Raw genomic sequence first — 13,483 nt, forward strand, 5'->3', positions numbered from 1 at the left:
TTTGAGCTCACAAATAACACACAGGAGCAGCCAGCCAGACATCCCCGGGATTCCTGAAGCCCAGGAACCGCGGGAAGGAAACTCTGTGATGTGCTAAGCACAGGTTGCAAGTCACCTCCTATTTCCTTGGAAAACACCAGGGGAAGCAGTGAGAACCCGTGTGTACCTTCTCGATTTTTTTTTTTTTTTTATGTAATATCTGAGAGGAAACTCCATTCAAATTCTCATTTAAATTTGCTGGGGAATCAAAAAAAAAAAAAAAAAAATCCAAAAAAACCCCCACCCACCGCAGGGAAGGAGGGCAGGATCCGGAAGCCGTGCCTGGCTCTCCCAGTGCACCCAGCAGCAGTGCAGATGTTCTCCTGCTCCTCCGCTCTGGCATTGTCCTCAGGTCCACAGCACCACCGACACCCACCTGATTTAAAGCTCTGCACCACTAACAGCGGGATTTATTGGAATTTTAATTACCTTAACCGGCCTAATGTCCACAGCAAATTTCTGTACATAAATTAGCATAATTCGCCAGATACATACATATGCAAACGAGAAGGAAAAATATGCAACAGACATGGGTATGACGTCCCAAAGATTATTTCTAAATTTAAACTGGCTGTTAGAATAATTGAATAAATCTCATCTCGCAGATACACTCGAGTTGTAGCAGAAAATAAACTAGTCACAAAGACCTGCAGTATTATTTTTAATGGGAAAAGAGGGGGGGAAACCCAATTGAGTTCAATAAATCCCATAATTGAACCTTCAACTAATTACATATTAAGAAGATTAACCTTTGACACAAACTTGTGATACAAACAAAGAAGCCTCGAACAATTAATAAACTTCCAGTGTTTCAAGATTTCTCAGGTTAACAACTGAGCCCTCCCCATTTTCCTACCCTTCTGCGTCGCAGTTAAAGGAATAAAACTCTGTTTACTATTCTCTCTCCCCCTGGACATTCCAGGTTTAGACGAAGATCTCTCTGTGAACACTCAGGAGAAAATTACTGCGGATCCTCACAATCTCATTACGCGGGGGGGGAAAAAAAAGAGGAAAAATAACCCAAAGCTAGGTATTTGAACTTTTAAGAGAAAGCAGCCATGAAGGACAAAGCTGGAGCTCATGTGCTCGCCCACAGGGCAGCAATGCTGGCCATGCCCACAATTTTCCAGCCCTGGGATCATTTCCAAGGCGCTGTGCGATAATTTTCACACGTGTAAGTTCTAAAGCAAGAGCACACGGCCGTGCCTTGCAGCAGGAGCTGCCTTCATGTCATGTCTGAATGGCACAACACGCTCACAAATGGCACTTTCTGCTCGCTGTGCGGGGAGAAACAGCGATTCCGGACACAGAAAAAACACCCACTTAATTCTACCATTAAAAAAATATCCGCAGGTTGCTCGCATTTTTAAAAAATCGTATAAAAATAAAAGATTTTGAAATGTTCTGGGGTGTTTCTTGCTTCACTGACTAATAAACAGTTTAATAATAATAATAATCTAGTTTAGACTTGTGAAAAAGGAGCAATGCACCGGCTTTGCAGGTCTCTTCCCCTGCTAACTTCTACCGTGCCCGGATTAAGAGATGCTCTGACCCCTTCTTACCTTTTAGTCTTTTCTTTATGGGGCTCTTTGGCAGCTTTCGATTCAGTCTTGCTGTAAGGAAACAAGTGAGTATTTTGTCTACCGTGTAGGGGTCTCTCTGACGTGTTCCTTTCTTATTTTTAATGCTTCTTTTTTTTTTTTTTTCAATTTTTTTGTAAGTGTACCCGTAATTTCACGAATATGAATACGAAAAAAATCTCACACGGCCAAAAAAATTAAGTTTTTTGTTGTTTTGTCGTCGTTTGTTTACCCCCCTCAGGGAAAAAAAAAAAAAGTCTGCCACACAGGAGATGAAAAAAACCCAACAGATCAACAGGAAAACACTATCCAAGTAGAAAAGCAAAAAGCTTCAGTGTTATCCAGCCCAGAGGAGAAGTGCAGCAAAAGCAGGTCCAATTCCAAAACAAGCTTTTGATTTCCAGTGAAGCAAAATTAAAAAAAAAAAAAGAAAAATAAAACAACAAAAAAATAACCAAGAAACCAAGACAAAATACACGTTCAAGTCCCCAGCTAAATTTCTGCACGAGTGTGTCTTAAATACAAGTTTGCTTTCATGTGTTGCAGCAAAACCCACGGAAAGCCAGGATTTGGAGTTGATCGGGATGAGTTCTCGTGTGTGTGTCTTGATGGGTTCTCAGTCCACATGGAGGAGCATCTGAGGGTTTTTCAAAAAGTGCAAATCAAAAAAAGAGAAACCGGGATCCAGAAAAAGAGTTTTAAGATGGATCCCCCCTTCAAAATAAAAGGAGGAGGGGGGTGGAAAAAAACAACAAAAAAAAAAAACCCAACTGAAAGAGCACGGCGGAGGCACGGGGGCTGCGGAGTCTCACATGGGGCTGCGGGCAGGAGGAGGATCCCGCCGGGAGCTCCGGGGGGGCGGAGGATCCAGCGGAGGCTCTGCCAGGGGAGGAGGGTCCGCGGCTCCGCAGGGACCCCGCGGGCGATCCGCGGCGGGAGGAGGATCCGGCAGCCGCTCCCGCAGGAAGGAGCGAGCGCGGGGAGGGGATCCGGGGAGGAGGATCCAGCAAAGTCTTTCACGGAGGGAGGAGGGAGCGGGGAAACCCGACAGTCTGTGTGCCTGGCTCGCAGCGGGATCCGCGGGCAGGCGGGAGCGGGGCGATCCCGCGGCTCTCTCCGCGTTCTCCGCAGGGATCCGGCAGGGACCGGCGGGGAGCGGGGCAGCCGAGGCGGCGGCGTGTCCCCGGGGAGCCGCAGCAGCGCCTCGGGCAGGGTCGGTCGGTCCGCCGGGGTGCTGAAGGGGAGGGGGGAGGGAACGCAGCGTCGCTCGCCGTCTCTCCCACTCGCTCTCGCCTCGTCCGCTCGCAGGGCAGGCGGTGCCGGGCTCAGTGCCGCCGGGCCGGTCCCCCGCTCCTCCGCGCCGCCGCTGCCGCCGGTGCCGCCCTGGGGAGCAGAGGAGCCGCTGCCGCCGCTGCCGCCGCCGCGGCCATTTTGTCGCTGACTGACAGAGCCCCGCCAGGCAGCGCGAGACCGCGGGGCGGCTCCGCGCGCGCCCCCTCCCGCGCTGGCCGCCAACAGGAAGTGCCGCGCTCCCCCTCCCCCCCCGCCCGCCGCCACCACCACCGAGCCGGCCCCTCCGACCACGTGACGCGGAGAGGGGAGGGGGAGCCCCCGCCGGTATGCAAATGAGCGCGGCGGCCGCAGCCAAACGGCGGCGAGGCCGCGCGCGCGCGCCGCGGGCCACGCCCCCACCCCGCCGAGGCGCGCGGGGGGAGGGGGGAGAGGGATGTGACCCCCCCCCCCCACACACATCCCCTCACAGCCCAGAGGGGAACAGGGGGGTCACCCCCACCCCGGCAGGTCGGTGTCGGTGCTTTCACACACACACACACACACACACACACCCGTGACAACGGCGGCGAACGGCAATTCACCCCTCCCTCGCACACCTCCCTCCAGCCCGTGCGTGAGGGGAGAGAGAGGGCGACAGAAAAGTGTCCCCCCCAAAGGGGTTGTGTCCCCCCAGAAGGGGTGCGAAAGGGATGCAAAACATGCACACACACACACCCGTGCATATGGGTGTCGGAGCATTCACCCCTCGGTCGCACACCCCTACGGAGAGGTGGTGGGAGCGGGAGAGCTGTGTCCCCCCTCCAAAAGACACAGAGGGGCTTCACCGCCACCCCCGTGCAAAAGGGGGTCGGTGCCTTCACACACACCGGCAAACGGCGTTAGGTGTGTTCACTCCTTCTTCACAAGCCCTGGGATCGGGGGTGCAGGAGAGCTGAAGACCCCAAAGGTGTATAAAGGGGTGCAGAGGGCTCCCCCACCCCCTGCAAATGGGGGTCGGTGCCTTCACACCCACAAACCGCAAAACAGGGTGAAGTGCATTCATCCCTTCCTCACAACCCCTGGGAACGGGGGTGGCAGGAGATCTGAACCCCCCAAAGGTGTATAAAGGGGTGCAGTGGGGCTTCACCTCCACCACCTGCAAATGGGGGTCGGTGCCTTCACCCCTCCTTACACCCTCCCGCGGGCAGGGGCTCTGTGGGGCTGGTCCAGGGGTGGAAAGGGGGATCACACACACATCCCTGCTGCACCCCAAGAGCTCCCCTGTTTGTGGCAGGTGTGAGCACACACTGCAGGGACACACCTGGGGACACTCTGGGCTACCCAGGGACACGGCCCTGCCCTCCAGGGCACCTCCCTGCACAGCCCTGCTGGGCTCAGGGCCATCGGAGGGGATCCCCGTCCTAAACGGGGACTCCAAAAATAATTCCCCAGTTTGAAATGCAACCCTGGCTGAGCATATGGAAATGTCACATTTCAGAGTGGCAGCGCTTGACTTGTCCCCCACAATAACCACATTAACTGTTTCTGTCAGGAGAAAGTCAGGGTCTGATCTCAAAATCCCACGGGAAGAGTGGAATGCAAAAAAAATGAGGTTTTTTTTTTGGTTTTGTTTTTTTTTTTTTTTGCTAAAAATTGTTGTGTCTGGGTCTTCCAGCAGATCTTCTCCGGTTCCCTCTCCTCTCCTGTTTCCTCTCCCCCTTCTGCAGCGAACGTTTTGGGAACTGCAAGGAAATCCAGAGCCTCAATCTTTATTTTCTCGGGCTGTTCCACTGAAATCTGAAATGTGAATGGAGCAGGGGTTACAGAGCAGGGGCGGTTCTGCTTCCTGGCAGCCGCAGGGGGGATTTGGGGGCAAAGAAGCACAATCTCAGCATGATTCCCGTTGGCATTTGTGATGCCAGCCCCAAAGCCGCCCTGTGCCAGCCCCTGGGCAAACGACACCGGGAGCCCGGAGCCCCTTGACCACTGGAGGGAGCCCATATTGTGCCAGAATGCAACAGAAACACTACGGGGAAGACAAAAAAAAAAAAAAAAAAAAAAAAAAGATAAATTTGAAATATCAGATCATTGTAGTCAGAACAAAGTGTCTTCTCCAGGTCAGACCGTGATCTATAGCAATGCAAAATGTTATAAAAATCAGATTTAAATGTCCCATTGTACTTCATCAGCACAAAGAAGAGAAAGAATTATTAAGAACTAGGCTCATTTTTTTCTCCTCTCTTATTTTGAATGTCAGTCTGGCACCTTTCACCGGGAGTGAATTCATACGCCAGGATGGTGACAGACCTGGCTTGGAGGGAAAATGCCCTCGTGTCATCCCAAGGGCCAGCTGAGCTGCCCCTCACTCTCCTCACTTAAATGTAGGTCAGCACCTATAGACTCCTTCCCAACACACCCCCGAGCTGCAGCAGCGCACCACTGCTGCTTTCCGAGGAGACTTGGAAAGGAGATTCCTTTTGGAAAGGAGATTTCTTCTCTTCTGCCTTTCTCACTCCAGAGATGTCATGTTTATGGCACAACATGCACCTACAGGAGGCTGCCCTGCACCAAAAACTCTGCTTGGCAACTGTGCCCAGGAATGTTCCTGGTCCCCGAAATTCCGTGGTGTGAACGTTGAAATATTTGTAATTCAAAACACACTCTTAACACACAAATATTTCTGGCTTCGCAGAGTGATGCCAAGTTGCTGGAGACCCTGAAATGTCAAAATGGAATAAAACTAAAAGTGATTTGTGTACTAATCTGTTTTCTCGGCCCTGGAGAAATTACCACCAAAAGCATGATATAACCACAGCCCCACAGAGAGCCTGTTGTGTTTGACACCCCTGTTCTGAAATACTGTCCTTGATGGATAAAAACACATTCCAGTAAACTTTTCCTGTCTTACCTGAGCTCTTTGCCATTGAATACAGGGCTATAACCAATGTAATTTGATTTTTTTTCTCCCCTATTTTGGTCTCCCACTGGGGTTTTGCCCTCCCACTCTCCTGGGGAGCTCACACAGATCCAGGTGGGTTTGTCCCCCCAGCACCTAGGGCTCTGTAGCAGCTGGTGGCTGCTGTCACCACTCATGGCACATCTGTCCCCTAATTGCCCTGAGCTGCAGGACCCTGGCAGGGCACAGGCTTCTCCTTGAGCTGTGTTTTTCCAGAGCTGCTCCAGCACAGGAGCCATCACTCCAGGCAGCCCCTGCTGCCTTTGAAGGCTCTCCTTCTCCCCAGCAGCCAGGTAGTGCTTTTGTCACATGTGGGGAAGAGCAGATGTCAGCTGGGGTGAAGGGAGGCCAAGGGACAGATGATCCAGGGCTCAGTGCTCACAGAGCAGGAGCTCCTCTGCTGCCTTGTAAACCTCCTTGCCCAGTCTGCCTGTGTGTTAGGGAACGGGCTGTGACCACAGTGTCCCCAGGGTGGGTGGCTTTGAGCACACAGAGCCAGGCACTCACACAGATACAGCTTTTTTCTCTGCTGAGAGTGACAAAACCAAGCTAAGCAAAGGTCTTCACACGTTCAGGGCTGTGTTGGAATGGCTCAACACCCAGGCAAAATATTCCTTGCTTGGTTTTGTATCACCCAACCGAGCACAAAATCATCACTCAGCATTTCTTACAGTTCTTACCCAGTATTGCTGTGCTGAGAAGGCCCCAACGATGCAGGAATGATGAGGAGGACTCCATCTTATCAGAAGGCTAATTAATTATTTGATTATACTCTATTATTCTATACATCTAAAACTGAACCTGCCAAGCACTCAACCCTGCACACAATTGCACTCCAGCTGCACTAAATCTCGTGACTGTCACTCAACAGTCCCCACACAAACACACCTGGCCCTGACAGGCCAAGGAAACAAAACACCATCACTGTGGGGAAACAATCTCCATATTGCATCCTACTTTTGCACAAACACAGGCACAGCAAATGAGATAAGAACATTCTTGGGAAGAATTGTGCCTTGCTTTTCTCTGCAAAGAGAATTGTGGGGCTATAACCCAGCAATAAGGAGCATACACAAAATTAAAGTGAAAGCCTTGTGCTGTGCTCCTGTGAGACAAACAGCCCCATTCCTTAAGGAGAATCCAGTCTCTGGTGCTGAACAGGATTTCCCAGAGCCCACACAAAGTGAAGCTACAGCTCCAAGGCTCTCCCTTGTCTGAGGTGATGCTCAGAGGGCAGGATCACTCTGGGAAGCCAGGATCCAGGACACCACAGGCTCTTCCCAAGTTTTCCAAGGAAAATATGAAAATATGAATGTGCAAACCATTTGTACAAAGTCCCTCTGAAGGATGCAAAGCACATCCCTCCCCGGCCACCCAAACACAAATGGTGTCTTTGGGGTGAACACTTAAATAGAATCACAGGATTGTTAAACTGGAAAAGACCTCAAAGGTCTTTGATTCAACCATTAATAAACTGTACTGAGCTTATACATAATTTTTAATTGGAAAAATTCACTTTCATAACCTTTATTTCTTTCCCCATGTTTTCCTCCCACTTGCTGGGACCATGCCCTGCTGTGACACCTCCACATCAACTATGAAATGTCCTCTCATGGCACTGGCCCAAAGCAGAAAGAGCTCCTGAAAACCTGGTACCCCATGTTCCTCCTGATGCCTGGCACAGACGTTTCACATCAGCAAACCCACTGTGGTGAGCATCATCCCAGGAGTCTGACACTTCACCTTTTACCCTGCACTGGATGAGCTTGTTCCTCTTTTTTTTTGTGTGTAACAACCAAATACTTGAAACATTTGCCCAGAAAACACCAGTTCACCTTTTACCCTGCACTGGATGAGCTGGTTCCCCTTTTTATTTTTGTGTAGCAACCAAATACTTGAAACATTTGCCCAGAAAACACAACATCTGGATTCAATTCCCTCCCCAACCCGAGAGTCTCCAACCTGTATTTCCCACGAGACAGATGTAGCACGATGCTAAACAGCAATCTGGCAGGGGGGAAAACATGGGATTTTTTATTCTTGCTCTCCAAGCAGAGCTATTGTACAAACAGGAACACAAGTGTCCTGAGGCCAAAAAGCAAGCAAGAAGCACATGACTCCCTACCCTGCCTGCCACAACAGCAGTGATAACACGTTCTGCTTATTATCAATAGCTGTTTTACAATAAATACATAATCTGCCCTGAACAGAGGGCTCAGAGCCCAGGGTTTGCTTGCCCCATAGCTTATTTTGGGGGGGAGGAAGCAATGATTTAGAGGTTGGAACCTTTGAATGTGGCACCTTGAGATAAGTCTATAGGCTGGAGGAATGTGCAAAGATGCAAATTTCCCGTTGTGCTTCTGAGAATAAAAGTCTTGCCATTAATCAGCCTCTCCTCCTCTGTTTTTTAGGTCATCACATATTGGTACAAGGGGGCTGGAATAAGCAGAGGGAAGACAGAGTGTTTCAGTGGCACAGGCAGTGCTCATCATCCAGGCACTGCAAATGTTACAGAAATCCCTGGTTTTGCACAGAAAACCCTTCTGAGCATGTGAACCCCAGTGAAATACTGGAGTTGTCACCCCTGGTACTGACAGGGGCACCAAGCCAAGTGTTTGTAATAAAAATCCTGCAGCAGAAAGGGAAAAAACCCTGATTACCCAACATTTCAATGAACTGGGAGGAAGCTGCCAGTGCTTCTTTGCTGAAAAGAAGCCTTTCCAAAAAGGTTTTTCCAAGTCTCCTTCAGCTTGTAGATTTTTATCTTCACCCCACACAGAGCCTCCTGCACATGGGAAGCACTGGAGCTGTTTTCATGATGTGCTTAAAAGTCAAGGTGCTTTTGGTTTTCCTACCTGTCTGCAAGTCTCTCACCCCAGTAAAAAAAAAGCAGATTTGGGGCCACAAAAAAGGTTAATTTGCTGTATACACCAGTCTGACTTTTTTTGGCAGCTCAAACAGCTGCACCCAAGAGGCACCTAAGGGATGAAAACTCTTCAGAAACCAGGGCTAGGGAGAATACCTCCTAGCACCCCATCAGCCATTAAAGCAGTGGTGAAAGAACTTGCAAATGCTTAAGTTAAAAAATAAACCTCGGTCCAGGCACTGTTCCCACACTGGTTTGAGCAGTGCCTGTGGCAGCCCAACACCATTTCCTCAGGGCAAACCAGCCTTTGGTGGGGTTTTGCAGCAGGATTTTATAATATCCAGTCATCCCATGCTGGCAGTGGAACAACAGAACAGATTTCAGCCCCCACCATTTCTGTCAGAGGATTTCTTCATGTCACATGTGCTGAGTGTGGACATCACCCTCCCTCCATCACCTCCTAATCCTGGAGCTCTTCAGGGTAAAGCATGGCAGAGTGGCACTGCTTACAGCTGCAGCTCCTTCCTGAGCAGTTACTGGGCCAGCAATTTCAGTCTTCAAGGTAAAAATGAGTTATGATAGCCCCTATGGATGAGACAAAAATGAGATTTTTGGGCAGTTTTTATGGGACCCAGTGGTAAAGGAGTTTTTCCCAATGTGCTGGCTAATACACATGGGAATAATTTGACCTCTGTAAAATCCTCAGAGGGCCACAACATCCACTGCTTTCTTTCTTTTTTTGATTAAGCTGGGCACCCTGGCTGCTGCTTTCCTTCTCTGTCAGTGGCAGAGGACGCTTTGAAGGGGATTGATGCCAATATAATGTACATTTATTACCTGCCTTGGGAACTTTGGGTGAAAACACTGAGATGTGATGACTGCTGCTCTGCACAGACTCACCAGGTATCAACACTTGGGGTTGGATTGTACCTAGGGCAGCTTCTGTATTCCTGCCAGAGCTGATATGACTTATCCCTGGGGTGAGGAGGTGGGAGGGAAAGAATTGCTTCTGACAGATACTAGTCATGTTGCTTAATGAAGTTTTGCAAGGTGTTCAGAAACAGCAGGATGGGGTCAAATCAGGGAAGGTCACACTGCTGGAAGCTGCAATCCTGAGTCAAGACCTGGCTTGTCCCCAGAGCCTGTCACTCTACTCCCTACCCGGCTGGCGGAGCCGCTCAGATTGCAAAGAATTTATTGACACCCACCCACCATCCCTAAAATTTTATGGCAATATAGATCCATTAGAAATCCATTTTACAGAGATATTAAAATAATGAAGGTGAGAATTAAGAGAGCAGCACACTCCTTGGAAAATCCACTGATCATAATATACTGCTTTAAAGAAAGTTATCGTGCAGTCCCCTTAAAGAAAGTTATCAATTAGTCACTGCATCAGACATGGGAGAATTGTTCCCTGAAGAGGATTTTAGGAGGAAAGGCAATGACTAAGTGATGAATTTGTCACTGAGGGTTGCTTGGCTCCATGGATTAAGATGACATGGCACAGAGGGCTCGGAGAGCTCCTGGTGGCCCTGGGGGGGTTCAGGCAGGAGCAACATGGGCTGAGATGTGACACAGCTCCCAGGCAGGGTGATGGCAGCTCAGGGAGGAGACACAGCACCAGTGGGGTGGGTCAGAGCTCTCACACAGGCTCAGGGCACTGGGCAGATGCTCCCACAGTGTCAGGATCTCTGCTTATCAGTGACCCCGAGAAGAGTTTGAAAGTCTCTTTTCCCAGCCCAGCACTTGAAGAAGGAGTCAGGGCTCTTCATTTCTCAGTCTCAAGGTTGTTTATTGCATCTTATCTATAAAATTCTTTCTCCTGCCCTGCCAAGGTCTGTCCAGCAGGACAGTTCCAGGCACTCTGCCTGCCCCCAGGGCAGTGTTATGGCTTTATACTAAAAACTACCTGTACAATGTTTACAATTACTTTCCAATACCTATCATCTATGTTAGACAGTGAGCTTCTACTCCAAACCAATCTGAAAGTGCCACCATCACAGCAGAAGATGGAGGTCAAGAAGAAGAAGCAGAAAGGCTGGACACACCCAGTTCCCTCCATCTTGCCTCCTGAACCCCCATACCAGAAACCCCAAAGTCTACTTTTCCACCTTGTGATAACTTCACTATTATTCTACCTAAACTGTTGTAGCTTGCAGATCCTCATATAAGGTTGGTAATTTGCTCCATGGGTCATAATCAAAGCCACAGGAGTTTTGGGCTCTGTGCCAGGGTCTCTGAGCCCCCTGGCAGGGGTCCTGGCTGTCCTGGACTGCCAGAGGGATGTTTTGGGTTTCCACACCCCAGCTGCCTGTACCTGCTTCAGTGCTGGTTTGACCACGGTGCCCATGCTCTCCTTCCCCACAGCCTTCCAGAGCACCACAATGTGCTGTGGAGAATCAAAACAGGATGGATTTTCTGGTGCAGATGGGTGCCCATGCTCTCCTTCCCCACAGCCTTCCAGAGCACCACAATGTGCTGTGGAGAATCAAAACAGGATGGATTTTCTGGTGCAGATGCCCCAGTGAAACCAGGGGAATCAGGGCTGATGTCAAACTGGCCCTGGTCAGGGGCTGGGTAGAGGAGGTTTGTCTGTCCCTGCAGAAATGCGCTGGAGTGAGCCAGGACAACAAAAGCTGAAGTCAAAGTACAAAGTACAAAACCTGCTTGGCTCCTGCAGCTCAGATAACTGAACATGGACAGAGGAAGGAGCCACTGGGGCATGGCTTTTCTCTGTGGGCAAACATCACCTGGTAACATCCAGACAAGATGAGCACACATGAGCCTGTTCCATCCCAGCGACCTGAGGGAGACAGCACAAAAGAGAGAAGGTTGTCAAATGAAAAGGTCGTGAATGTTGCCTAAAATTGGGAAAAATCACAGGATTTCCATGGAATTGGAATAAACTTGCAAAATACTTTGTTTTAATCCAAACCATCCCTGGAAGTATTTAAAAGATATGTAGCTGTGGTGCCGAGGGACATGGTCTAGTGGTGGTTTTGGCAATGCTGGGTTAATGCTTGGACTTGATCTTAAAGGTTCTTTCCAATCTAAACAATCCTGTGATTCCACAAATCTACATTTCTCAATGCAGAGGCATTTTGGGAGCCCAAAGCTGCCCTCCTCTATTGCTGCGTGGCTGAAAGGGCTCCTGGGGTGACCACAGCAGCCACTCTCTGCCCACACCTCACTGGGCTCAGCTGAGAAGCTCAGCAAAGCCCTGACAAATTGCCAAGCTCTCCTGAGATAAATAATCACAAACAAAAATATTTGTGTTTACTGTGGGGATTTGTCTGTGCATAATTATGCATTAGTCATTACGAGGACTACAGGAGAGTTTTACACATGTAAATATGTTCAGTTAATTAGACAGGACTGCTTTTGGTTTGTTTCTTCTCTGCAGTGTGATCCTGAAGTCATCAAACACTCCTGGATCACGAGGCGGGGTGAAGGATGTGTGTGAGGAAAACAGCTCTCTCCCTGCTTGTAATGCAGCTCTGGGTATCAATATCTATTCCTTTAAAACACTTCTTGTAGCTTTTCTGGTACAGCCTCAAGGTACTACACACGAACAGCACAACCTTCACACTGTTCTCTCATGTTCATGTTTCAAGGGGAGATCAGATGGATTTCTCAGGTAATACAATATAAGACATTATTTTCTTCTGAAACATTTTTAAGTGCAGCAGCTTTTAGTAATCTTCTAGCATCTTCTCCTATGTATGACAGAGTCTATTAATGTCATTTGCATGAGAAGTTCACAATAAATCATTCATGCACAGTTTAGTACAGGTTAAGTGTAACAGCCTAACTGTGATTTTCTATAAGAAAATCAGAGCAGCTCATCAACTGGTGTAAATCAGCAGTTGCTCCATCAAAGCCACTGAGTCACACCAACTAATTGCTTGGCCCATGGGAAAGATTTAGGCAAAAAAGCAGCAGGGAAGAGCACGATTCCTGCCTCATTGGAAGGACCTTCTCCTGAGAACTTCTCTCCAAAAAAACACCTTTCCTAAGAAAATCCAGAGTGGATTTTCTGTTAATCCTGTGGGGCCTGCTCAGCCTGGCTGGTCCAAGGTCATTGCTGTCCTGCTGACAGCCCTGGACTCTGCTGGGGCCACACTCCTGCAGGGTGAGGAGTGCTCAGAGGAGCCAGCCTGGAGGAGGGCCAGCAGCTCAGCAGGAAACCCTGGGCTTGTCCAGGCCCTGAGAGCGGCAGGAAGATCAAATTCCCCAAGAACCTGCAGCTGTCATTTAGGCAAAATCCTGGAACAACAGCGAAAGCAATTCAACCCCTCCCCGTGGTAGGGATTGAACTCGATGACCTCTAAAGTCCCTTCCAACCCAGACCTTTCTGTGACTCCATGATTTGGGACAGTGTGGTGCCCACGAACCCATCTCCATTTCAGTGCTTGGTTATCCTCGTGATTGGAGCACTGACCCCTTTGGTGATGGCAGGAGGAGAAGGAGGAGGAGAAGGCATTCCTTGCCCCCGGGGCAGCACAGGAAAGCCCCCTCTGTTTGGAGCACGGACCCCATTTGCTGATGGCAGGAGGAGGAGGAGTAGGACGAGGAGGAGTAAGAGGAGGAAGAGAAGAAGGAAGAGGAGGAGGCATTCCCTGCCCCCTGGGCAGCACAGCAAACCCCCTCGGGAGATGCCAACGGGCAAGGGGCCACCCTGCTGCACCCAGCCTGGCCCAGTACCTCGGGAAGTGAAAGGAAATTCCTTTGCAATGATGTGGAATTTGTCCCCCCTCTGAAGAGGGG

General features: G+C 49.6%; 1 long non-coding RNA gene across 1 annotated transcript in view; it reads right to left on the reverse strand.

Moving 5' to 3' along the window:
• The window catches only part of LOC134428759 (uncharacterized), a 45,897-nt gene extending 42,945 nt beyond the window's left edge, over positions 1-2,952 (reverse strand). The window contains exon 1 of the long non-coding RNA XR_010030453.1: positions 1,602-2,952. This is a non-coding gene — a long non-coding RNA (uncharacterized LOC134428759). The remainder of the gene's footprint in view (positions 1-1,601) is intronic.
• Between the last annotated feature and the right edge of the window lie 10,531 nt (positions 2,953-13,483).

Source organism: Melospiza melodia, chromosome 24 (genome assembly GCF_035770615.1).
Source record: "Melospiza melodia melodia isolate bMelMel2 chromosome 24, bMelMel2.pri, whole genome shotgun sequence".
NCBI lineage: Eukaryota > Metazoa > Chordata > Aves > Passeriformes > Passerellidae > Melospiza > Melospiza melodia.